General features: G+C 40.5%; 1 protein-coding gene and 1 long non-coding RNA gene across 2 annotated transcripts in view; one reads left to right on the top strand and one right to left on the bottom strand.

Moving 5' to 3' along the window:
- The window catches only part of LOC138158809 (uncharacterized), a 327,121-nt gene extending 325,142 nt beyond the window's left edge, over positions 1-1,979 (bottom strand). The window contains exon 1 of the long non-coding RNA XR_011167726.1: positions 1,565-1,979. This is a non-coding gene — a long non-coding RNA (uncharacterized lncRNA). The remainder of the gene's footprint in view (positions 1-1,564) is intronic.
- The window catches only part of LOC138158808 (small ribosomal subunit protein uS12), a 334,707-nt gene that overhangs the window by 243,526 nt on the left and 64,835 nt on the right, over positions 1-26,346 (top strand). The gene's annotated exons all lie outside the window — the stretch shown is intronic.

The raw sequence follows: 26,346 nt of genomic DNA, 5'->3' as shown, positions 1-26,346 counted from the left end.
CCTTGGTGACCCCATCTGGTACACCTGAAGGCCCTAGCAGGAGCTACCACAGAGCATACCAACTGCCCTCCACACCTCCAACTCTGCCTGCAGGCTCTCCACAGGCCATCAGCCTCCTCATGCCCCTTTCCCCTCTTTTCTCCTGGCAGGAGCACCCCCTTTCCCCACCGCACACAGATCCTGCCAGAGAGATCTTTTAATCCAGTCCTTGGATCCCCTTCCCTCTCCCACTGTTGATGGTGTGGTTCCCTGCATTTAAAGTCAAAAGAACCCAAGTTCAAATCTTTCCTCAAAACACTTGACCCATTGAGTGACCCTGGGAAAAATCACTTAACCTCTTTGGGCCTCAGTTTCCTCTCTTGCATAATATGTAGGGAGAGAATTGAATTTGATGGTCTCTAAGGTCCTTTTCAGCCCTAAATCTATGATCTTATGGACTATCATTAAGTCTGGGTAGAAGGGGTGGATGAAAAAGCCAGTATTCATTGGAAATGTCAGGTAAAACGAAGGAAGAAGTTTTCTTTTGCGTTGTGATCACTTTTTGGTATGAGAAAAAAGCATAGGGAGGGGATTGGCACAAGTGAGGGAGGAGATTTACTTTACTTGGCCCCGAAGGGTCAGTCTAGGAGCAAGATGTGGAAGTTGTAAAGAAACAGATTGCAATTTGATTTAAGGAAAACTTCCCATCAACTGAGAAACATCCCAAAGCATAGTGGATACTTCTGGGAAGTAGTGAGTTCCTCATCACCTAAGCCTTACCTAAAACTAGCCAACCAAGATTTTGCTCCAGGGCACCAAAATTTGGAGGGTACTGCCAGCATGTACATTACTCTTTCAAGGTACAAGAAATCAAACATAGCACCTTGTTATAAGAATAATTACTTAAATATATATTTGCCATAAGAGGTTTTTTTCAGGTAGGAATAGGGTAAGAGAAAGAAAAAATAAAATGCCTGTTCACTGCAAATTTTTTAATTTTAAAGAATAGGTGAAGAGTAGGCGGCTAGGTGGCACAGTGAATAGAGCACCAGCCCTGGAGTCAGGAGGACCTGAGTTCAAATCCAGCCTCAGACACTTAACACAAAAACTAGCCATGTGACCTTGGGCAAGTCATTTAACCCCAACTGCCCTACAAAAAGAAAAAAAAAAGAATAGGTGAAGAGTTGCCTCTAGCAAAATACTTCCTACTTCTCGGAGTCTCACCCAAGATGAGCTCTGCCTCACCCATCAATAGATCAGTCTCACTGTGTCTCCTTGGTCTCTCTTTTTGGACCTTGCTCCTATACACACACACACACACACACACACACACACACACACACATATGCACGTACACAATTCCTTCCTCCTTTAAGCATGTTTCCTTAAACCCCGTGCAACTGAATTTATCAAAAACACAAAAAAAAATTATCTGCGGGCACTTTTTCTGCTATTCGTCCTGATAGTCTTCTATGAAGATTCCTCCATATATGAAAAATGTTAGTTATGACATTGTCCCTCAATAGAGACCTTCGCAGAGAAGCCAAATGACCACTCGTGACCTATAACATAATAAAGGGCATACCTGCTCAGGCACAAGTTAGTCCCAACAGCCTCTGAGATCTTTCCCAATTCTGAGGTTCTACGGTCCTGACTCTTTATTTTTTTTTTTTTTACATTTTTCACACTGAATTAATTTCAACTCGTTTTTATACTGCCTACACTATTCCCAAACTATTTGATTTCATGTCTCATCATTCTTGTGGGTTTAATCAATTCCACAAAGGAAGAAACAAATGGTTACCATATGCAAAACCAAGTTTCAGCAAGAGCTTGCAAATCATTAGAGTCGATCTGGGCTTTGGACTAGCAAGGCTTCTCAGCTGTGGATTCTGGACAGAATTAGAACTCTTTCTGAACTCAAGTAACCTTAAGCCAAAAGAAAAAAAGAAAAAAAAGGAAAGAATTTAACAGAGAAAGTCAGGTTTGAAAAGAGTGCCTTTGACTATCGGCTGAAAATGTGGGATCTTCCTTCAGACGGCAGTAGTAACAATCACTTGGTAAAATGATGTGACAGAGTTACTTTATCCACATGACGGCATCTCTCAGTCTCTGGAAACTAGCTCTGACATTTGCTAGTGGTGACCATGGGCAGCTCACTCCCTCTCTGAATTTCCTCAGGTGTGAAATGAAAATAATAATGCTAGAATCACCTATCTCCCCAGGAGCTGTTGCGAGCAAGGTTTTGTAAACTTTAAAGTGCCACATAAAAGTACATTTCTGTTAACTTTGGGTTTTACTATTTCAGTAGAGACACACGGGAAGATTTCTTGCTGAGGACTGACAAGTCTAAAAAAAAAATCCATTTTTGGGCACTGACTCTTGTGTTTGGCATTCCAGAAGTCTACAGAGCATGGCTATGTTGGTTTCTACTTGCCTGTGATTTTTAATGAATGCCAATGTAGAAAAAAAAAAAGAATTCTAATTTGGAAAGAATAATTTAGGATAGGGAGGAAAGCACAAGACATTCTTAACCATTTATTACAGATGAGGCCCTGGGAAAGTAGTTTGGTTAATGCTAGAAGAAAAGAATGCATTTGGATGAAGGAGGTGAAGGTTCCAAGGTTAAGTTCTATGGGTTACCGGGAATCTTAAGAGAAGGGTCAATGTCAATCATGGGCTACTGAAAACAGCTGCTTGGACCTAACCTCACTCTAGGCAAATGGAGGCACTTGCCACAAGAATAAGAAAGTTCTTTGAAAACTATTAACTGTTATACAAATTTTGGAGGCCAGGGTAGAGGAGGGCCTGGACCTATAATTTCATTGTTGTAGAGAGTTCCCAGTGAGGAAAGTCCCTCCACCAATGTAGATGGGCACCTGTTCTGCAACAGTTAGGATGTGTCTGAGGCAGAACTTGAACCCAGGTCCTCCTGACTCGTAGGCCTGCTGTTCATCTGCTATGTCATACTGCCTGCTATATAATATATGGGGTTATTATTTATCTTTATAGGATTCTTGGGGACAGCTAAAAAGTCAGCTAAATGAACCCTCTGAGAAAAGAAGGCATGCCTGCCTGGAGAAGCATTGGAAATCAAGACCAAAAGGGAGTCCCACTTTCCAATAAATACGTCAGTTAGGAGTAGAAATTTGGGGAATAATTAAATAACATTTAAGAGCACTGAGCACAGGAAGCATAGTGGGCAGAGTCAATGAGACAGAATCTCCCCAGGACCCAGCACACTTGCTCACAGTCAATTGGCTAGTGTAGAAGCATTTTCAGGCCAATACATTACCTCTTAATTTGCTCTTATGGGGACTGAAGGAATCCTATGGAGAGAGCCCCAAGCCTGAGACCTCCTTGGACACTAGAAAGACTTTAGTCTCACTTTAACGTGACTCTTATAAAAATTCAGCTTATCTGAATTCAACTGGGTGTTGAGTTTCCTGTATCAGACATCAAGAAATAGACACTATTCTTGCTTGGGCTCATTTGCTAAATAGTTGGCAGTGGCCATTAGCTATTCTAGGAATGACACTGATTTGGACAGGGTCAGGTTGGAGCCTCAATTGGATGGATATCTCTTCTGGCATAGAAGGCAATGAAGGGAAACTGTGGACCATAACCACTGGCTTGACATCTCAAATAACTTTTTCTGCAGTTAATCTTTGGGCTCAATTTGCTTCTAAGGCTTGGTACTTTATTGACTAAAGTATGAGGGAGACTACTTCTCAAGTCAAATCTCAACCCACATTTTAACTAGTTGAGTTCATTATGCCTTCTTCTTTCTTCCAGCTAACCTTGACTATATTTATGTGTGTGTATGTATGTATATATATAAAGGTCATATATATATATATATATAAATACATAATATGTAAAGGTATATTTATAAAGATTATAAACATATATACATATATGTGTTTGTATGTATGTAACCTTTATATATATATAAAACCTGATAACCTTTATATATGTATATAACCTTTATATACATAAAACCTTTAGATACACACACAACCTTTATATATATGTATATATATATATATATATAACTTAAATATATAACATTTATATGTATTTATAACAGTGCCAGGCACTGTGCTAAGCACTTTACAAATATTATCTCACTTGATACAACAACCCTTGGAGGCAGATGCTATAATTATCCTTGTTTTAGAGATGAGGAGACTGAGGAAAACAAAGGTTAAGTGACTTGTTCGGGGTCACAGAGTTGTAAGGGTCCAAGGTCATATTTGAACTCAGGTCTAGTTTTTACTCCAGGCCCAGTGATGTACCTTCTTCTACCCCACCTAGCTGCCTCAGATCAGCCGACAACACTTCCAGGAAGCCTTCTTTATCCCCTCAAATAAAAGTCATCTCACCTGGCTCAAATTGTCGTAGAACACTGTCTAGATACCTAACTCAAATGAGATAATGTAAATTGCAAATTTGCAAATTTCAAGGTACCATCTAAATATCAGTTAGCATCGTTGTTATCACTCTTATTTTGTTCTTCTGTTTTTTTGACAAGGGTTCAGAAAGAAATGGTATTGGGACAAGTTGCTGTTATTCTTTTGTATTTAACATTGTATAAATTACTGCAGAGGTGGATAAAAATAATTGATTTTCATAGTTTGATGAGTATTAGGAGGTAAGCTTATGTTCCATGGAAAGAATTCTTAACCAGAGAACCACAGCCCAACCAGGGATCCAGGGATAGATTTTTAGGGGTCCATCTACCTGATGTTTAGAGATCCTTAACTAAGGACCTAGATTATGAGAAACCCAGTCAGACCCCAAACATGGATGCAAGGAGTTTTCTCACAATTTTACATGTCAAGCAGCTCATATGTCTTATCTACAAACTAGCCTCACACTGATCAATCTGTTATCGTTTCCATGTTCCTTTGATTGTTTACAGACCCTTGGATGGAGTGGAACACCTCTTTTTCAGAATTCAGGGAATTGTACTTGTTTATTTCTTCCCCTCCCAACTTGGAAAGCCCCAAATCTTTCCTCCAATTAGAAATCAGATTACCTGATGTTCTTTTATCTCCTTTTAATTAATTGGCCTTATTTAATTAAATTTTTAATGTCTGTCTCCCCCTGAATTCAGGGTCCTGGCCTAAGCTGAGGGAGCTTTGTTCTCACTTTCTTGGACAATTGCTGTGATTGCTTAATAAATCAATATTCTCAGAAGATCAAACCATTGTTTCCCCAGTCATTTCATCTTTCATCCACCACAGAATTTAGATAAGAAAATATTATATCTTTATTTTTGCTAACCTCTCACTGAAATTTACCATTTCCTTCAATTAGGCATGTAAGACAACAAACCACAAAAGTATCTGTCTTCACCAGACTGCCAAAGGGGTCCATGAAATAAAAACAAAGATTAACAACCCTTGTTCTATAGGCAATCTGAAAACATTCCTGGTACATCTCTAGTAACACAGAGAACAACCACAATGATAGGTGTCTCAATCTCATTTTAACCTCTCCTGCCAGGTCTTTTTATTTTGAAAAATTACTGTTAACAACAACATTGTAAAGACAAAGAACTTTGAAAGATTTGAGAACTCTGAACAATTCCAGAGTACTGACAATAAAGCAGACAGACTCAAGAAAAAGAACGAGACGTACATTTTTAGACATGACCAGTGCATGAATTTGTTCTCTTGCCTATGTGCCTGCCCTCCATGGGGGAGAGGGGATGTTTGAGGTAGGAGGGAGAGAAAACCCATGCTTGTCAATTAAAAAAATGTATAAAATTTTACATTTCAAAGATGAAAGATTAGTAGTTGTATCATTCTTATATCACAGAATTATTCTAAGAGTTTTAGAAATCAGATTCATGGAGTGGATAAATACAAGTTATTATTTTTTAAATGTTTTATAAGCTCCTTAAAGGCAGGGCTCCAGTCTTTGTATCTTTCCATGGTGTCTTCATGATCCTGAGAATATATGAGAGGCTCCACAAATACAAATATTATGCAAGTACTGGGGCTCTCATACCCATCCTATTGTCCAAGAGAACCAAAAAAAGAAAGATGGCAGCTGTTGGAAGGGATACCTTGTCAGGAGAGTAGGGATCCAGTTATTCTGCAAAGCAATTCAGAACTACACTCCAAAAATTACTAAACCGTGAGAACCCTTTGACCCAGCAAGACCATTATTAAGCGTATGCCCCAAAGGGACTACAGAAACAAGGACAATTAGTTAGTGAATGGATTGATCAACCTTAAGTTTAATCTGCATGACTAAAATTGACTCCATCTCTTTCCTAATTATTTTCTTGATTATTTCCAGTCAAGTAGTGAAGTTTTAAACACTTTGCAGTTTGAACAGGTATCCTTTTTTAAGGATGTTTCCTTAAAAATCCTTAAATTCTCTTGTTTCTTCTCCTCTGTATAACAACCCCTTTTATTGAGATAGCAGTTTATATATTTATAGTCTTCTAAGTTTGGAAAAGCACTTTCATGTATATTATCTGATTCAATAATCATGGCAGTAATATGAGATAGATGCTATTATCATTCCCATTTTAGAGACAGAGGAAACTGAGGTAGTAGGAGATTGAGGGATTTAGCTAAAATTACAAAGCTAGGATGTTTCTGACTCCAAATCCAGCACTCCTGGACTCTCTTCCTTAATGCTTTAGATCCTGGCAGGTAATGATAGCCCCCTTACTATAATTAACTCCTCTTTCCCTCCGTTTTTTTACCTGCTTGTTCCTTCCTTCTACCTAGCTTTGGAGAGAAAGGGGGTTCAATCTGGGATGAAAGCTTTACATTTTGCCTTCCATTCATAGCCACCTTGAGGTAGAAGTGTGCCTTCAAATGTTTAACAACCAGCTCTCAAGAAAAATGTACACAAGACATTCTTTTAAGTATATTTCCATTATTAACATTTTTCCATCACTTTCTTAAGCCTAAATAATCAACAAAACAATAAATCAAGCTCTGATTTGTACCATGTGCTGATTTCTAAGCTGTAAATCTTCACACTGAAAATTTAATAATCAGCTTGATTGGCAATGCCTCCAGCACACCTCTGCCTTGAGGTAACCTGCTCATCGACCTTTGATCTGTCTTTGGAATTCTTTTTCTGCAAGTAAACTAGATCCTGTCGATGATTCCCCATGCTCCAAGCCTCCTCATTACCTTGTATTCCCTAGGGTCACAAACACCTCCCAGTTAACCTGGTGCCTATTCCCTCTTGTGATCATTTGCATAGTTGCACAATTAGGTTAGACCTACCTTTGCCTCTTGATGCCTTCTGTAGCAACATAATCCCATTTCTCAACAGCTGGACTTCGTCACCAGTTAGCTTTCTATCCCTGTGACCATACTCAAAGCCCATTTCCAATTAGTTTGACAAGCCACATTTCATCAGATGCCAAAATGAACTCTTCCCACAATACAAATGTATCGTGTATCATCACTCCTTTTGGTCCATTAACTCAATAGTTTCCCAAGAGAAGAGGATCAATGAGTCTGAGACGATATATTTTCCAAGGATACCCTTCCCATTCAATCAGTGTTAAGCCCCTAGAATTCCAGGGTAAGGGAAGCAAGCTAATATGTAGTATTTCCTTCTGGTAAGTGACTTTCTTTATTTGATTATTCGACTGGTAGAATGTTAGAATTGCCAGAGATTTTAGAGATCACTGGCATCACCCATTCATTTTATAGATAAGGAAACAGACTCGGAGATGGTATGGGACTTGCCTAAAAGCCCACAACTGATGAGTAGCAGAACTGGAAGGTCTCCTGATTTCTAGGCTAGTGTCCTTTTACCACATCATGATGCTCTCAGCAAACGAGCCTTTCTCTTTTTCTCCCTCAGTCAGGGTCCCAGGGATAACAGCTTTTTCTCATCAGAGCCTCATTGCACAGAATGAGGGTAGGGACTGGATGAGACAATGACCCTGAGGCACTCATAAGTAAAAGGCATCATCTTCAAGCCGACTCTTTTGTTCCTTGCTTGATGCTGCCTCCCATCTGATACCTTGGGAAATAAAGCCTGCCAAATAATTTTCCCTACCTACTATAGCTCTCCAACTTTCTTTGGGCTCCCTTCTCCCTTTCCCTACACCATCCTGGAGAAAGTTGCCACCACTACCCCATAACTTCATTTGGGAAGAGCATAACCAGTCCTTTAATCCTCATGTAGAGGCACTGATGGCTAGGATTAGCATCAAGAAGATTCTAAGTCTGACCTCAAACACTATTTGTATGACCCTGGATAAGTCATTTTACTGCAGTTTCCTCATCTGTTTAAAAAATATATTTTAAGGAGTAAAATGATCTTAGTACTTATCTCACAGGGTTTTTACAAGGGTCAGGTAAAATAATGTATATCAAGTGTTTGACAAACCTTAAAGCATTTTATAAATGTTAGCTATTATTATAGAAGAATAACACTTTCGGGGCAGCCAGGTAGCACAGCGAGTAAGAGCACCGGCTCCAGTGTTGAGAACACCTGGAGATCGAATCCCGGGCTCAGACACTTAGCACCCACCCAGAAACACCTGGCCATGTAACCTTGAGCAAGTTACTTAACCCCAATTGCTTAGGGGTGGCCAGGTGGCTCAGCGAGTAAGAGCACCAGCTCCAGTGTCAGGATGACCTGGATCAAATCCAGGCTCAGATACTCAGCACCACACCCAGAAATAACTGGCCCTGTAACCCTGAGCAAGTTACTTAACCCCGATTGCCTAAAAAAAAAAAAAAGAATAACACTTTCATGCTAGAAAGAAATTACTTTTGAGACTGCAATCCCCTCATTTTGCAAGCAACCAAATGCCACGTGATAGAAAATATGGAGATGCCATAACTGTTTGCTTTCTCTCATAGCAGTTAGAACTTAAAATAAAGTTTTCTGAAGGCTAGAAAGGCTGTGATTTGCCACCTTCCCATACCTCCAATACAACTATTTTCAGATTCAGCTCTCATAAGCAAGAGTATGATTGGTCTATGAATCTAGCCTGCATCTCCAACCATAAAATATTAAATAAAAGAGTAGAAACATGTAAATTAGTGTGCACTCAGAAAGTCATGGCCTGAAAAAGTGAAATATCTAAGTTAATAAAATGTTTGAATATCACAAAATTATAAAATATAATTCATGGCATTATTACTAGATTTTCAGTAAATTAGTATAACCAGCCCTCAAATGAAATTCAAAGTTAATAAAGATGATCAGACAGTTTGAATTTTTCCAATTTGGCAAAAATATCTTCCTGCAGGCTTTTAGAAGAGGCAAAGGGTGCTTGAGATAGAAGATTATTTATTGTTTGTTCCTTGTTCTACAAGAGGACCATGACATCATTAAAGTAATGTCATGACTTGCAAATGAATTGGATTTGAGTGAGCCATATAGGTCCAGTGGCAAGATATAGATCAGGAAAACTGGAGATGGACCTGGATGCAGTGGGAGATCTTGGCCTTTGCAAGCTACAGTTTTTCCCAGGTCTCAGTTTGTCTGAGGCAACACTCATTCAGTGATTAAGGGTAAGTAAGAATGAGGACAAGAATGGCCTCTTTAACCTAGTCCCCCCACAAAAAAAATCAATCTTGGAGGGAAAGAGTCTCAGGATTTCTGGCCAAAATAGAAACAATTGCTGTTTACACTCACTCTGAACCATCAGAGTCCAAACAATGACCAAATGAGGTGAAAATAACATGTAAAGCCTAGTGAATAGCTCTGAGTTAAGACTGAGGCAAAAGCTCTTCTATGAAAGCTAGAAGTGGTATGGAGAAAATAGGAGCCATGGATTTTACTATTGTTAGACAAAAAAAAAAGTGATTAGTTTTAATTTTCTCAAGAGAAACAAGTCTCCATTTTAAAATTGCTGGCTTCAGTAGATGTGTGCATAAAAAAAGAGAAGTGGAGAATAAGACTGCTTTCCATTTGTACTCTCTGAATCTGGCATATACGTAGCTATTTGCATGTTGCCTTCGCCATTAGAATGGGTGTTCCCTAAGATCAGAGACTATGTTTTTTACCTTTCCTTGTGTCCCGGTGTCCAGCATCTCTGATGCATGACCCTTCTCTTCTGTTTATTCTCATCTCTTTAGCTTTTCATGACACCATTTTAAATTCCCTGAAAAGGCGGTCTACACTCCCTACCTCTAATTCCTTTCCTCTCAGTCTCTTCTTGACCCTCTACAATGTGGCTTCCAGCCTCATCATTCAACTGAAACTTCTTCCTGCAAGGTTCCTGGTGACCTCTTAAGACACACTGTAATGTTAAGGGAATGTGAAGATCTTCCCTGCCCCTTAACAGGCACATAGAGCCCTGATCCAGAGATAATCAGGCTCTGGAAGTTTCCAACCAAGTGCCGGGGCACAAGAATTTTCAAGCTTCTGGGCACTCAGCCAATCAGATGCCAAGTCTTTGTTATATACTCTGGGAGGTTGGTGTTTTGCTTTGGGGGTTCACTCATGAAAAGGATCTTTTGATTTCCTGGTGTTCAGAGTCCCCTGACTACTTAGATGTCTGTGCTCCCTCAATCCAATGACGTATATAAAGTGTATAGCAACATTGCTTTACTCAGACAGCTGGAACCTTGTCTGTTGGTCTTTGTGCTAATTTCTCTGCTTGTATTTTCTACTTGTCTGTCTTTCTGGGATACTCACTTCTTTATTAAAGATCATTAACTCCTTTAAAGCGGTCTTTCCTTTAGCAAATCAGACCATCCTGGGTGTGCGAGGATGCTTGCTAATACACACACCCAATGGCCTTTTCTCAATACCCATCTTTCTTGACCTTTCTGCAGGTTTTGACACTGTCAGTCACCTTCTTTTCCTTGATATTGGGGACACTACTTTCTCCTGGTTCTCCTCCTACCTATCTGACCACTAGTTCTCATTTTCCTTTACTGGATCTTCATTCAGTCACTCAGACTACTTATAGGTGTCCCATAGGATTCAGTCCTGGGCCTTTTTCTCTACTCCCTTTATACTGTTTCATTTGGTGTTCTCATCAACTCCCATAGATTCAATTATTATCTCTACATTGATGATTATCAAATCTACTTCACTATTCCTACCTAGCCTCTCTGTTGACCTCTAGTCTCCCACTTCAAAAGACCCACTAGATATCTCTGACATCTCCTTAGTACTGGAATTTCCTATAGATATCTTAAATTCAACATGTCCAAAACTGAACTCATTATCTTTCCCTTTAACTCATCCCCCCTTCTAAACTTCCTTATCACTACTGAGGGCACTACCAGTCTTCTCTCACCCACTCTCACAACCAACATGTCATCCTTGTCTCTCTCACCCCACCATACAATCTGTTGCCAAGGCTTATTGATTTTACCTTCTTAGCATCTCTCATATATGCCCCCTTCTTTTTTTAAATAATATTTTATTTTTTCCAATTACATGTAAAAAGCATTTTAACATTCATTTTTTAATAAAATTTCAAATTTCAAATTTTTCTCCCTTCCTCCTTCTCCTTTCTCTTCCTTAAGAGGGTAAGCAATTTGATAGAGGTTATATATGTACAATCATGCAAAACATATTTCTATATTACTCATGTTAAGAAGAAACGTTCTAAAAGAAAAAAACTATGAAAAAAATAAAGTGAAAATAGTATGTGCTTCAATTTGCACAGACCCCATCAGTTCTTTCTCTCAAGGTGGATAGCATTTTCCATCATGAGTCTTTTGGAATTGTTTTAGATCACTGAATTGCTTAGAAGAGCTAAGACAATCATAGTTGTATACACCTCCTTCTTTCTGACAGACCTTTATCACTTCACTCTTGCATTATTATAATAGCATATGGATTAGTCTCCTTGCCACAAGTCTCTTCCCATTTGTAGTGGCAACCACACTGGCATACCCAGGATGGCTGCTAGCACAGGTTCTTAGATCTGCTTTACTAGGAAAGATAGCTATTTAAGGGGCCAGCAATCTTTTTAAATTACATTCACTAGTTCAGGGGAGGTTAGCACCCTAAACTTCAGAGAAAGCACAGAGAAAATACCAGCAGAGAAATAATGACCAAAAGACAGAGCTCTGACTGCCTGAATCAAAGCAATATTGCTACACATTTTACATGATTTACATATATCCCTAGATCAAGAGAGCCTTTACATCTGAGCAGTTGGGGAGCTCTGAACAGATGGTCACTCAGAATCTCAACCAGGGAATCCCAAGAACCTTCTCATAAGCCAGCCCCCAAAGCAGAATACCAACTCAGAGTGTGTGTGTATATATACACACATACGTACATATATAATACACATACAACACACATATATATAATACACACACACATATACATTTCTCAACCCTCCTGACTCAGTGCCTAATTAGAAATTAGCAAAAGGTGTGAAAGCCTTCCTACAAGCAAGCCTCCTCTAAGCAAGCTTCCCTTAATGGGCTCTACGTGAGGTCTCTTAATGAGCAGGGAAGATCTTAAATCCCATTAACATTACACCATTCTAGCCCATCCTCTACTCAGCTACCAAAGTAATCAAGAATAGGGGCTGTCTTTTCCCTTTCTTGGTATCCCTAGTGCTTAGCGCTGTGCTAAGACCATAGGAGGCACATAGTAGATAATTAATGAATAGTTATTGACTTACTATCTAATAAATGCTTGTTGACTGACATGAAGAAACTATCCAATCATTTCAAAGGGGAGAAAACACATTTGACTTCATTATCCAAGGTATTTCACAGAAAAGTGAGGATTTGACATTTACAGAAGTCTTCTTTGTAATAGAATAAAACTAGAAAGGGGAGTGGTTGAACAAACTGTATTATTGTACCATGAGAAACAATACATATGAAGAATTCAGAGAAACTGTGGGTAGACTTGTATGAACTGATGCAAAGTAAAGAAAGCAGGATAAGAAGAACATTCACAAAGAATATAATAGTATAAATGAAATGACTACAAAATGCTACTGAACTCTGAACAATTGCAGTTTCCCATCTTGGTCACAGAACACAGAGGATGAAATGTACATCCTACCTCTTACAAGAAAGGAGAACATGCAGAATGTTGTATATGCTATTAAACTTGATGACTTCATCGGTTAGTTTTTGCTTATCTTTTTCTTCATTACAAGGAAAGATTCCATTGTTGGGAGATTGTATATTTTAATTAGGAAATGATTGTGGTGTGGAAAAAAAAGGTATCGATAAAATACTGAGATTTTTAAATTTAAAAAAAATCAATAAAAGTAAGGATTTAAAATCATAATAGATAATTGCACGTATAATCATATTCTAAAAAATTTTGTTAAATCCATGGACAAACCAAGCGTGAATGGTCAGTGATATAGAGAATGCTGGCCCTTGACTCATTTGAGGTGCTCTAGTCTCATTAATAAACTTTTTAGAATTTTATCTGCATTGTTGTAGAAGATCAGGCAGTCTCCAGCCCCTCTCTGACCCACTCTGAAGAGTAAACCCACCCCAGGGAAAGAATCTACTCCTTAGTCTAGTTATTTTAGTGTGGGTAGGGAGGCCACTGATTATCTGATGAAGAGAGAAAGGTCCATCATTCTTCCTTAAAACTGAAACATTTTGCAGGTTTAAAAACGTGTCTCTATTCCTAAAAATAAACAAAAGCAGATTTTTTTTGAGCCAGCTACAGAAGACTGGGTGTGCCTGAATTTCCTTCACTGAGGGCTGAAGCATTCATTCTGTAGGCCTGAAACCAATTAGCTAATTCGGTGGACAGAACTCGTTGCTGTGACAGAAATGTGAACCAAATTTATTTTTCCAGAAGTGTTTTCTGCTAGTGATATCAAGGAACAAGTAATGTCGCCTTGGAAAAATTGAAGAGCGAAGCCCTCTTTAGCCATCATTTCTACTTTTTCTTTTGTTTAGAATTCCCCATTTTGGGGGTGGCTTACAGAATTTGCTTAGAGATGCAAGTCTCTGATCCTGCACACAAAGTCATGCCCCCTAGTGAGACACATAATCATTCTTCCCCCTAGCAAACTGTGATGCCCTGGGGAGGCCACTCAGCCATAGGTTCCCACGGGCAGCTACGGGCTTGAACAAATGAACCATAGGAAAACAAGATGTTTTCCATTATGACAGGCAATTGCAGAAAATCAGGAAGGAAAGAGAAATCTCAAGTCCAGCATGTTCCTTGCCAATTTCCATGAGACTCCTGACTATTTCATGAAGAGCTTGTCATAAAAAGTCCGATCATTTTTGCCTTTATGGGCTTCTCTGGAGACTTGCAGAGGAAAACCTAAAATGCCCAGTGGTATGAAGAAGAGGCAAAAGGACCTAATTATTTTTCTATTCCTATGTCCAGAAGGGGACATAAAGCTTTTCTGCGAAATGTGTTGACCATAAAGAGACCAATTGGGCCTTATTACTGTACTCAGACTCTCAAAACGATATCACACACACACACACACACACACACACACACACTCATTTATAGATCTCTGAAACTAGGGAATTTGTAAACTTAAGGACCATAGAACTTTTCTCATGGGTATATGGAGTTTTCTCACTGTACAATATTTCTTGGACATTCAACAGAGAGATAACATGAATGGGTTCGAGGGAAGATTAGAGATATCCATGGCAGTAGCATCACATCTGGACAGCATAAATGAATCCTTTTCCTTAAATGGATGCAGATTTTATTGTTGGTGTTATTCAAGAGACTTTGCAGGTCTAGAGTAAAGTAGATAACAGGGACCCAGGCCACCTCTGACTGCTAAAACTCATTGTGGGACCAAGAGATCCCAGCCTCCCAAAGGAGAGTCAAGTATTTGACCTAATCAAGTAAATCATCTTCCTCATGAAGACCACTAACTAAAGAAAGATGGCTCCATAGGGGCTCTCCCTTCCTCCCAGAAGCCTGAATCATGACCTCAGCATCACCTTTGACTCTTTTCTCTCCCTCACCTTTCTAATCCAATTATTTACCAAAGTCCACGGAGTCCGGCATTGAAATATTTTTCACATCCATCCCCTCCTTTCCACTCCCATTTCTACTAACCTAGGTCAAACACTCATAACCTCTCACCTGGACTACTGTAATAGCCTCCTCACTGCTCTCCCTTTTCCCATCCATCCTTTACCCCACTGACAAGATAATCTTTCTGATATGCAGCTTTGATCTCTAAATCCCCTGAAGAGGCTCCCCATTACCTCTAGGTAATAGAAAATAAAAATAGTAATTAAATATAATTACAAATTAAACTACCAGTTCCTTCACTTGGTATTTGAGGCGTTCCTCAGTGGGACTTCAACCATCCATTCTGAGGATGATTATACATGACTGCCTCCTCATGAATTTCATATCACAGCCAAACTGGCCTTCTTGCCCTCCCCTCAGCTTGTCCTACCCTGTTTCATTTTGCATTCTTGCAAGGTCTTCTCCACGTCCCAGAACAGTCACTTTTCTGTTGAAATCCTTTTCTCTCTTTTTAGTGAACAGCTCAGATGTAACCTGCCCCATGGAACCTTTTCTAGTCCCCCAGCTGGGACTGATCACTCTCTTCAAATTTCTCATTCATTTTGTCTGAACACTCTCCTCTGCACTTATCAATCAATGAGCATTTATTAAGTCCCTGCAGTGGGCCAGGTACTGTGGATATCTGAAAACCAGATCTGTGATTACATGTGAATAAATAAATCCATATAAGAAAGTTCCCTCCAAGGTGCAGACCAGCACCCTTCTGCAATTTAGTCCTAGAACTGCCTAAGGCACTGAGATGCCCGGGAGTGCTGAAACCAGCTCTCCCCCATCTCCACCCCAACGCCCAGGCAACAAGGGATGGTCGGTTTTCAGTGTGAGAAAATGCTACAAATCGGAGCTCGATTTATTTTGTTGTTGTTGTCAATTGACTAAGACTTAAGAAAGGGATAGAGAAAATATTAATAAGACGATTAAATTTAAAAGTATGCCCTGGGTACTTTTTTCCTCCTAGAGAGTCAGCCAATCACTGACTGACAAGTTGTAACTTACCCAAGTCATAGTCAGAGGAAGGACATGAATCTAGGTTTTCCTGATTCCAAGGTCAGATCTCCTTCTGACATGGCTACCTCAGTGCTGGAGAAACAAAGGTAAAACCAAACCAAACATTAATAAAAAGAAGTAAATTCAAAGTATGTCCAAGGCAGACGGGAAGCAGTTTCCAGGGAGGAGACACTAGTAGCTTGGGGGGAGCAGAGACCCCAGCAGAGGTAGATCAGGAAAGGATAAGCTGAGCTTTAAAGGGAGCCAGAGATTCTAAGAAACAGAAATGAAAAGGGAACATATTCCAGGCAAGAGAGACAGACATCCTATAGAAAGGTATGGAACGTTGTATTTGAGAACTAGCAAGTGATGGAACAGCATGAAGCCCAGAGCCAGATGGGTAGGCCTTGGGATGCCAAAAACAGGAGTTTGTATTTGATACCAGAGACAATAGGCTCAGAATTCTTTGAGGAGGGGAATGATACAGTCAGACCTGTGTTTTAATGATATCCCTTTGACTGCTGGACTGATGTTGGGTCAGGAAGATCAAACAGAAGGAGTGGCAAGAGATAAGAGTCAGAACAAGGAAGGGGGCTATGGGAGGATAGAGAAGGGAATGGATGAGAGAGATGGGAAGGTAACACTACTGATAAGAGGTGGCCTTGTGTTAGTTATTTGTCTATGTTTTCTCCTCCTTGTTGGATTATCATCTTTGACAGTATCAAGTAAAATCAGATTTATATCTGAAAGTGACCTTAGAGGTCATCGAGCTACATCCCCTCACTTTACCATTGCGGTAAATGATGGCCAGTGAGGTGATATTACTTGTCCAAGGTCAGTCAGGAAAAGCCAAATTCAAATCCAGCCTCAAATGCTTACTAGATCTGTGACTCTGGGCAAATCATTTAACCTCTCTTTGCCTCAGTTTCTTCATCTGAAAAATAGGGATAATAATAATACCTACCACCCAGGTTGTTGTAAGGATAAAATGTGATATTTATAAAGCATTTAACACAGTGCCTGGCACACAGTAGGTGCTTAATAAATGTTTGTTTCCTTCCCTCTTCTCACAGGCAGTAAGTGAACTGTGTCTTATTTCATATTTGTATCTCCACTGCCTATCACGGTGTCTTGCACATAGTGACTCCTTAATAAATTTTTGGCTGAATTAAGTATATATTGATACATTTTCCACACCCAACCTTGTTTCAAATCTTTTATGCTCCGTTGTTTTGAAGGGAGAGAGGGAAGGAAATTTCACATCATCAAATCTCAGAAACCTTTCTTGGCTATTTCCCCCCTCAATTCATTGCTAACTACATCCAGAATGTAGCAGGGAATGGGGTCTTGGTGGATGATGATGTCGCTTAACTACAAGGAAAAATCTGTCAATCAGCAAGCATTTATTATGCTCTTCATATGTGGCAAGTACTGTGCTCAGTGCCAGGCATACAAAGAGAGGCAGAGAGTCCCTAACCTCAAAGAGCTTTCATTGTGGTGGGAGAAACAAACATGAAAACAACTGGGTACATACAAGATATATGTTGTTTGTCCGTTTTGGAAGGGGACCCATGACAAGTCTTGACTCGTGGGTGACTTGGGTTTAAGTGAGGCAGGGCTGCACAAAGTCATCAGCCTCACTCTCTCTTCCAGAGTCTTTGAATTCCAGTGGCAGGACAAAAGCTAAGACAACCATCAATGGCCTGGGATCCAGTAAATGACCTTGGTGTCCTTGATGTCTGACCAAGCTCTAAGCACTCCACAGCACCTCCTTCAGCCTCCTTCATGGCTGTTGGAACAAATTGTTCTCATCTGCCCATTCCACCTGGGGAAGTCTTCACATGCTTAGGGGCAGACATCCCCCTAACTCACCAGGAGGGTGACCTGGCATTCACCCTCAACCCAGTCTAGCCCATCTACCAGAGTGGTTCTACCAGGGAGTGGTTGCTGTGCATGCTACAGCTTCTTGGAACCCCAGATGAGAATTGGGTGATAGGAGGACCCCAAAGGTAGATGAGCTGCCCTAACAAGGGCCCAGCAGCCCTCACATGAGAGGTGCTAGTCCTGCTGGAATGACCCATACACTCCATGCAAGTTATATACACAACAGAAGAAAGGTAAAACAGCTGGTGGTGAGACCCAGAAAGGCCTCCAGAAAGTATGAATTGAGCTGAACCTTGAAAGGAAATTAGGGAAGCTAAGGGTCAGAGAGTGCATATGGGGACAGCACAGGGATATGGGAGATGGAGTGACTTGTGTGAGGAACAGCACCAGGCCAATGTAGCTAGACAGGAGTAAAGTGTAAGAAGTACGGTGGCGTAGGAAAGGGATAGGTTGTAAACAGCTTCAAATGACCAACAGAAGACTTTATATTTGATCCTGGAGGTAGCAGGGAGGTGGTGGAGTTTATTTATAGGGGCCTGGGAAATATAACATGGTCAGACCTAAACTTTAAAAAAAAAATCACTCTGGCAGCTTGATAAAGGCTGGATCAGAGAGAGGAGTGACTTGAGAGACAGGAAGACCAACCAGAAGGCTATTGCAATAGTCCAGGTAAGAGATGACGAGTTTCTGGACCAGCCTTGTGGCTAGGTGAGTGAACTAGAGTGGAGGAGAACACTTAATTTCTCTGGGCCTCAGTTTCCTCCTCTGTAAATGAGGGTGTTGGACAAGATGACCTCTAAAGTTCCTTCCATTTCTAACTCTACAATCTGGTGCTCAGTTAATAAAGAAGAATACTGTGAGTGTTACCCTGGAAGAGGATAATAACAGTAGCAAAATTCATTATAAGATGCTTCGAGGATTTCATCCAATTTGATTCTCACAATGACTTTATGAGCGTAAGCATTGTTATCTGCCTAAAAGTGCCATGAGCAAGGAAGCCAGAACTCAACTCAGGCCTTCTGATGCCAATGCCAGTACTCCATTCTTTCTCCCACCTCAGGATCCTGAGCAATTGGAGGTGGGGGGGAAGGCAGAAGAGGGGAAAGAAAATGAATAAAGTAGAAGTTACATTTAAAAGTCTAAAAGTTATACATGGCACAAGGGTGCCCTTCACCCTCTTTCACAACAAATTGGCCTTTTCCTTTTTCTCCTCTAAATGATCTTCAGTGATCAAGTCAAGAAGAAACCTAAATGCTGCCTTTCAGTTCTCCCCCTCCTCCCTCCTGTCTCCTGCCTGCTGTCCATTTCCCTGCTCCTTCCCCCCGGGAATGCAGCGGGGCAGAGAAAAGAATGAGGCGGCATTTGTGTGGCAAAAGGTTGGGTGAGGACGCAGCTCTACCAACTGTCTAAAATGAAGTTTTAGGATTTTGTGGGTCCTTCTTTTGCCTATGCCTCATTTCCACAAAGAAGAAAATCTGACTCTAGTCATGCTTCTGACTGATTCTCTCTAAGGACATAAGCATCTTACTGGTTCCAAGAAACTCACATTGTAGCTTTATGGCAAAGAGGGTTTTTTTTATACATTTTACAGGCCAAAAAGAGGGGGAAAAGAGGCAGACTGAGCTATTCAGCTATGATATAGCTACTTCTTCATTTAAAGTTAACAGAGTTAACTCCAAGTTAGTTTTGTTAACTTAAGAGTTAACAAAATCTCAGAAATAAGGACAGATGAGAAATGCCAAGATCTCATAAATTCATACTCTATAGAAATAACTAGGTTCATTTTTTTAAAGCCCTCAGGTTAGGGGTTTGAATTAGAAAAGAGATGCAATTTGTTTATTATTTTCACATGTACAGTAAACTAGAAAAATAAGGCCTCTTTGGAAAACCAGATGGGTGAAACTTTTCTTTTCATCTGTCATAGTTTTGCCGGGAGCTGAAGAATTTGCAGTAACTGGAGTCAGTTGGTGGTACAGCTTATGCTTGCAAGGGAAATCAAGATGCCTTGAGCAGAAGAGAAATTCGGGTCAAGGACCTTGCTTGAGAAGGAAGGAGAAAAATCAAGTAAGAAACAGAACAAAAAGAGAAGCCTGTGTAACCCAGGGTTGCCTTCTGTGATGGGAGGGACATCTAATCTAAGAAGCCAGAGTTGGTCCCACTGAACAGTGGGAAATTTGCCATGCTAAGCTTCCTTAAAAGGCAATAAAACCATCTTTGATATTTGATTGGTCAAAGGACTGAGGCTTGAGCCATTTGTAACTTCTCCACTGCCTAAGACCCACTGCAGAAATAGTCAGGATTCTTCAGGCTTGACAGACTTGTCACTGCTTCAAGAGTCAATACACCCTTTTGATGGGTACCTCATCCTAAGAGAGCTGTAGCCCGCTGAACCAATGGTATATCCTCATTGAGTATCCTTTCTGTGTCATTGACAACAAACTTATTTTATTACTACATGTCATAAGGTTTACAAGACTTTTGTCTTGCCACTGGATTTCGATGACTCTAGAAGAGTGAGGCTGATGATTTTATGTGATTCTGCCTCACTTAAATCCAATTCAAACAGTTATTCATCCTCTCTAAAACTATGGACAAGCAACAACATCTGGTTTATAAATACCTTATTTTCTTCTAATTCTAAGCCTGAACCACTGGACTGGCATCTGGTCAGTAAGTCATGAGGTGTAATGACTCACTTAGATACACACCAGGTCTACCAAGCCCAGCCTGCATGGAGTTGGAACTTTTTATGGTCCTAGATGACCAGGAAGCTGCACCAGGGAAGCTAGGACCAATCACGTTCCTTAGGCAGCTTTGTCCTAAAACTACTGTACGTTGGCTGGGGGTGGAGGGTGGGAGAAGGAAATTGCATCTAGGAAACTGAGGCCAATCAGGTCCCAAGGACCTTTTTACCCTATCAAGACGGTCTTCAATCATCTTAATCTCTCTGCAGTATCTGTCATTGTCAACCACTATCTCCTCCTGGATACTCTTTCTTCTCAGGGTTTTTTTTTAACTCTATCTTCTCTTGTTTTCCTATTATCTGTCTGATCACTCCTTAGTCTCATTTGTCGGATCTTCATCCATGTTGTACCCACTACCTACAGGTGTCCTTCAAGGCCCCCATCCTGGACTCTGTTATCTCATTTGATGATTTTATCAGTTCTCATGATTTTAATTATTATCTCTCTGCAGATAAGTACAAGATGCATGCATACAATAGTATGTATGGCCCTATACATACTATCCTGAGCTCCATTTCCACATCATCAAATCCCTATGAGACATTTTGAAAGGAACTTCAGTATCTTTCTGTAATGGTAATGGTTATTTGAAGATCTTCCCTGCCCCTTAATAGGCCTAAGGGAATTTGAAGATCTTCCCCGACCCCTAAAAGGCCAAATGTAATCACATGGAGTCTGTGGTGGGAGGAGTTTGCTGAAGGGTGGAGCAGAACCCACAGGAAGCTGGGAGTCAGAGCAGCTAGACAGTGGAAGAGAGGACAGCAGGCAAGCAGACAGCTAGGCTTGTGTTTGCCCCCTGCTGTGACAGCTAGGTTTGTGAGTGTTTGTTTGTGGAAAGGCTAAAGGATGGTGTGGCTCCCTGTCATGCCATGGCATATTAACTTCTTTGTTGCTATGATGGATTCAGTTTACTGGTATTGAGTTTTTGCTTTCTGGTGTCTAAATAAATGTTTTGCTTCTGTCTTCTATATGGAGAGTATGTTATATTTTGCAATTGAGAATTATGCTGGCATATTCATAGTAGCGGTCGGTGCTGTGAATATTGCATTGGCACTACACTTTCCTACAAAACTTATAGCCAAAAAGGGGACACATATACACTCCTCAGGCTCTTTAAGCACCAGCTGACAAGGATTTCTATCCCCTCCAGTAACCTGCTTGAGTAAACTGTCCTTCAAAGACAGTGCATAAAAGCATAGTATTCAGATGGCCCACTGAAAGCTACAGGCACTTCAAGGCTCTTTTTGGATCAACTTCTATTCAAAGCCACTGCTCATAAACCCTCTCCAATGTTCTCTTTTACTAGACCAAAAATAAATAACATGTTCATTCAGATCAAAAGGCATTTAATTCAATAAAATAGCAACATAAGTAGCAAGGATTAATGAAACATCACATATACACACTCATACTCACAATCTCTTACAGATTCCCATATCATTGACTGGAGAAGGAACATTGATCCTCAAACACCTCATGCTCCTAGAATTACATCCCAGAGGAACACTGACCCTGAATCTGATGCTGGGTTGCTTCAACATTAAACTGCTGTCATCTGCTGCTTCTCCACTAAACTGACATCATCTGTTACTACTAGGTTGCTTTTGTTCCCAGGAAGTATTTACAGTTATTTTGTGAGCCAAGTCCACAGATGTACTCAGCCAGCACAGCAAAAAGTGTCTCCAATCAAGTTCATCTTTTTAAAAATCTCACTTCTCCTCAAATCCTACAGACCAATTTTATATATGCTGGAATAAGTTCCTTTTAACTCCATCATTCTCCCTGAAAGTTGCACCAGAGCCATGAAAATGACCTTAGAAATTTCCCACACAATTATAGTTCATAGCAATACTAGAAGAGTAGGTATAGAGGTGACCATCTTTGCCCTCCATTCTTACTTCTACAACCAGGTTGCCTTTCTCCTTACAATGCCACTTAAAAGTATGTTAGCAGATATACTCAGCCTTTCTAAGAATTCAGTACCCAAAGCAATCCAATCACAAAGAAGGGAGAGGGAGATGATGGCTAATTGTCTTTCAGGCTGTATATGCTTTTGTACAATATGTAGCACAGTGCCTTGCCCAGAGTGGGTGAGCCATATAAAATGGGGAAATACCTTTTCGTTGTTGTTCAGTCGGTCTGACTCTTCATGACCCAATTTGGGGTTTCCTTGGCAAAGATACCGGAGTGATTTGCCATTTCTTTCAACAGCTCATTTTACAAATGAGGAAACTGAGGCAAACAGGGTCAAGTTACTTGCCCAGGGTCACACAGCTAGCAAGTCTCTGAGGCTGAATTTGAACTCAAATAGATAAGTCTTCCTGACTCCTGGCCTGGCCCTCTATCCACTGCCCCACCTAGCTGCCCTGGAGAACTACCTACTTTCTGAAAATTAATTCTGCATCCTTTTGTCTGCATTCTCATTGTGTCCATTTTTGATCCTCACACTACCTCCTGTCTACAAACCCCAGTCATCCGCGATTCTGTATGAGAACAAGGGAAGAGCAGATCAAACTTAAGGTGCCCGTGTATGGCAGATATTACTTGTCTGAGTTGTAGACATCTAAGGCTGAGGCATTATTGATGCTTGCTGTGGATTCCTCCCCTTTCGAGAGTGGTTTGAGTTAGCAAGACCCCTTGCATTTTCTCCTTCCCCTTTGAAAGAAGCGAGTCTCCTTACACCCCCAGCAGCTATAAAAAGCCGCTCCTCCCCTCTCATCTCCAGGAAAGCAGTACCTAAGAATGGGACTGCCATGGCAACCACCCGCCCTTCTTCTCACCCCACACTCATTATTACCAGGGATCCTTCCTCTCCTGAGGTCAGTTTGGAGTTGATTTCCTTGAAAACAAATCTGGCAGCTATTACCCAGCTGGGGGCTAAAATAGATGCAAAGTGGAAACAATTTGAGAAAGTCGGCAGGTCGTGAGGACCTCCCAGGGGGCGTTTAAATATAAAGTGAATTCAGCCAAGACATTTTCTTTTTCACTTCGTATTAAAGGAAATACCCTTGTTAAAAAAAAATAAATAAATAAAGGGCCGTCCTGGAAATCAGACTCCATCTCGGAATGGAAGGCTCTTTGGCGAGAAGCAGGAGGGATCTTTAAAAGAGGGATGGAAGAATAGAGGAAATGTGGGGACTAATTGTGCTATTATTATGCACTGCCTTTGATGCATCTGTCTTCTGCGAGAACATATTTTCCCCGCAAATTAATGTCAAGCATTGAGATAACTACGCTCACGCTAGAGCTCTTGGGGGAGGGGTGTGGTTGAAGGAGCAAAGATTGTGTTTAGCTAAAGAGTGAGAAGAGTCTGAAATCATGTCCTGTAAATCACTACAACGGGGTTTCCAGTCCTAAAGATGGATTTTTGCTCAAGCTGATAGAGTGCAGCTAAAGGACTCTTAGATGAAGATAAACATTTTTGGAGGGCTGTTAAGGCTAGAATGTTTTTGGATGCCAACATTGTCTTGCTTCTAAGAAATCTTGATAACATATAATCTTCATCCAAGAATATGTTCAATTCAGGAAAACATCTTTTCTTTCAGGCTTTTATGCTATTCCCAACTCTGAGTCTTTTTAAATTACATTATACTCATTCTAGACCCCTTGATTTGGTTCCCCTGTGTAGGCAGAAGATGCTGTGACCTACAATCTCGATGACCTACTTTGGCATGTTTTCTATCCATAATCTTAATGATAAACTAGAGTAAACAGATATATCCGTACTATTCTATGGCCCCCTAGTTTGTGTATACATATAATAGTTCAACTATCATTGGTACCCTTAGGGAGTTGTTGTTTAGTCTTTTCCCACTCTTCATTACCCCATCTGGGATTTTCATGGTAAAGATACCAGAGTGGTTTATCATTTCCTTCTCCAGCTCATTTGAAATATGAGGAAACTGAGGCAAACAGGGTTAAGAGACTTGTCCAAGGTCACACAGCTAGTAAGTATCTGAGAAAGAGCAGAGTTTTAAAAATTATATCAGATTAATAAGGCTTTATTATGCCTTATTCATTATTCTGTTATGCCACACTGACCCCCAAGCATGTAGAGCACTTTTCATGTTGTTTCCCAAATAATACACAGGAGGCACTGGAAGTTTCAGACTCTAGCCTCTAACAGGTTCACCCTTGATCTCGTCAGATGGGCAGACAGCTTCAGAGGGGTGAATAATCTGCTTTATTCTAGTCTAGTCTTCTCAAATGGTTGCTGGGAGAACCAACTTCTACAGCATTCCCTAATCACCCCTCTGGCAGGGACTGGCAAGAAGCCAGGGGCAACTACCCCATGTGTCAATGGGGTTAATCAAGACAGGCACAGCTTCTGCACTTCCCTAAATCCCCTCAAGACCCAAAGGGGGCCAACTGAGGCACTAACAGATTCCCCTATGGGTTTCCTGTGGTTTTTCCCCACTCACTGACCAATGCCCACCTGATGTATATGGCAACAGATGAAGAAGGCATCTTGCCAACATTAAGCTCACAGGTTAACTTTTGCAATCTCATCATTATGTGAAAGCGTAGTAAATATTACATTGTGTCACCCCTTTTCTCACGGTGCAGCCTCAGTAGGACTGTCTGTCACTATGATTCTGGGAACTACTATATAGGATCCTTGGGGTTATTCTGGGAGTTATTATCAAACGCCTAGAAACTAAACGTCCCCACGGTCATGGATCCTGAGAAACTAACTCTAAGAAAGATAACAAAATCCTTCTTACATACACATGTATGTATGTTTATGTGTGTATACCTGTACATGTTGTCCTCCCCTTTAAAATGTAAGCCCCTTGGGGGCAAAAACTATTTCACTTCTATCTTTCCATTACCAATACGTAGCACAGTGCCTATGTAGCACATAGTAAACATTTACTAAATGTTTGTTGATCAATCAATTGCCAAAACACACATTGCACAAGCATACAGAGAGATAGAGAAAAATGCAAGGCAATGTGGAATAAGATGAAGTCACACAACATTCTAGTGCCCCAGGAAATTTTCTAATGCCTAAAACTGCAGAAGGGCTGCTGACCTGATTTAGTAGAAAGAGATTCCAAGTTTCCCACACATTGAAATCACAGGCTCTACAACAATATCACACACACACACACACACACACACACACACGCACGCACGCGCGCGCACTGTGAAGTTGTTAAGTCTGGCCTTAGACATTTCCTATGTGACCTTGGGCAAGTCACTTAACCTCTGTTTGTCTCAGTTTCCTTGTTTGGAAAATAAAGATAATAACAGGATCTGGTTCCCAAGGTTGTGGTGAGGGTCAACTGAGATATAATATTTGCATAGTGCTTAGCACAATGTCTGGTACATAGTAGGCAGTTAATAAATGCTAGCTATTATCATTACTTTTATTATGTATCCTCTCCCACCCCCCATTCAGACATAATCCCTTCATGTCTTAATATTCTTCATAGGTTGCTATAGTTGAGAAGAAAATCATTCACCACTTCTCTGCTGGTGATTGAGTCTTTCTACTTTGAACAGCTTGCCCTTGGGCTCTTGGGCAGACTTTATAACTTGGCTCCAAGGCTTTCCTCTTCCACCACTTTCTAAACTTCTCTGATTTCTAAACTCCATCTTGAGATACTTAATGTCTCCAGATTTTCTTGAACTTTGAGCCTACTTGACTGAAGTCAGTCGCACCCAATTCCTCTATGTCTTTGGTCCACTTCAACCTATAACTGGAAACCCAATGCTCCCCACCCCTTCTCTTGCACTTATTGTTTACCACACATTCCAGTTCACTAAACTA

Source organism: Petaurus breviceps, unplaced genomic scaffold (genome assembly GCF_028583685.1).
Source record: "Petaurus breviceps papuanus isolate PSGF00001 unplaced genomic scaffold, PetGlider_PUasm1.0 175, whole genome shotgun sequence".
Classification (NCBI taxonomy): domain Eukaryota; kingdom Metazoa; phylum Chordata; class Mammalia; order Diprotodontia; family Petauridae; genus Petaurus; species Petaurus breviceps.
This window is presented reverse-complemented; position numbering and strand designations above follow the sequence as displayed.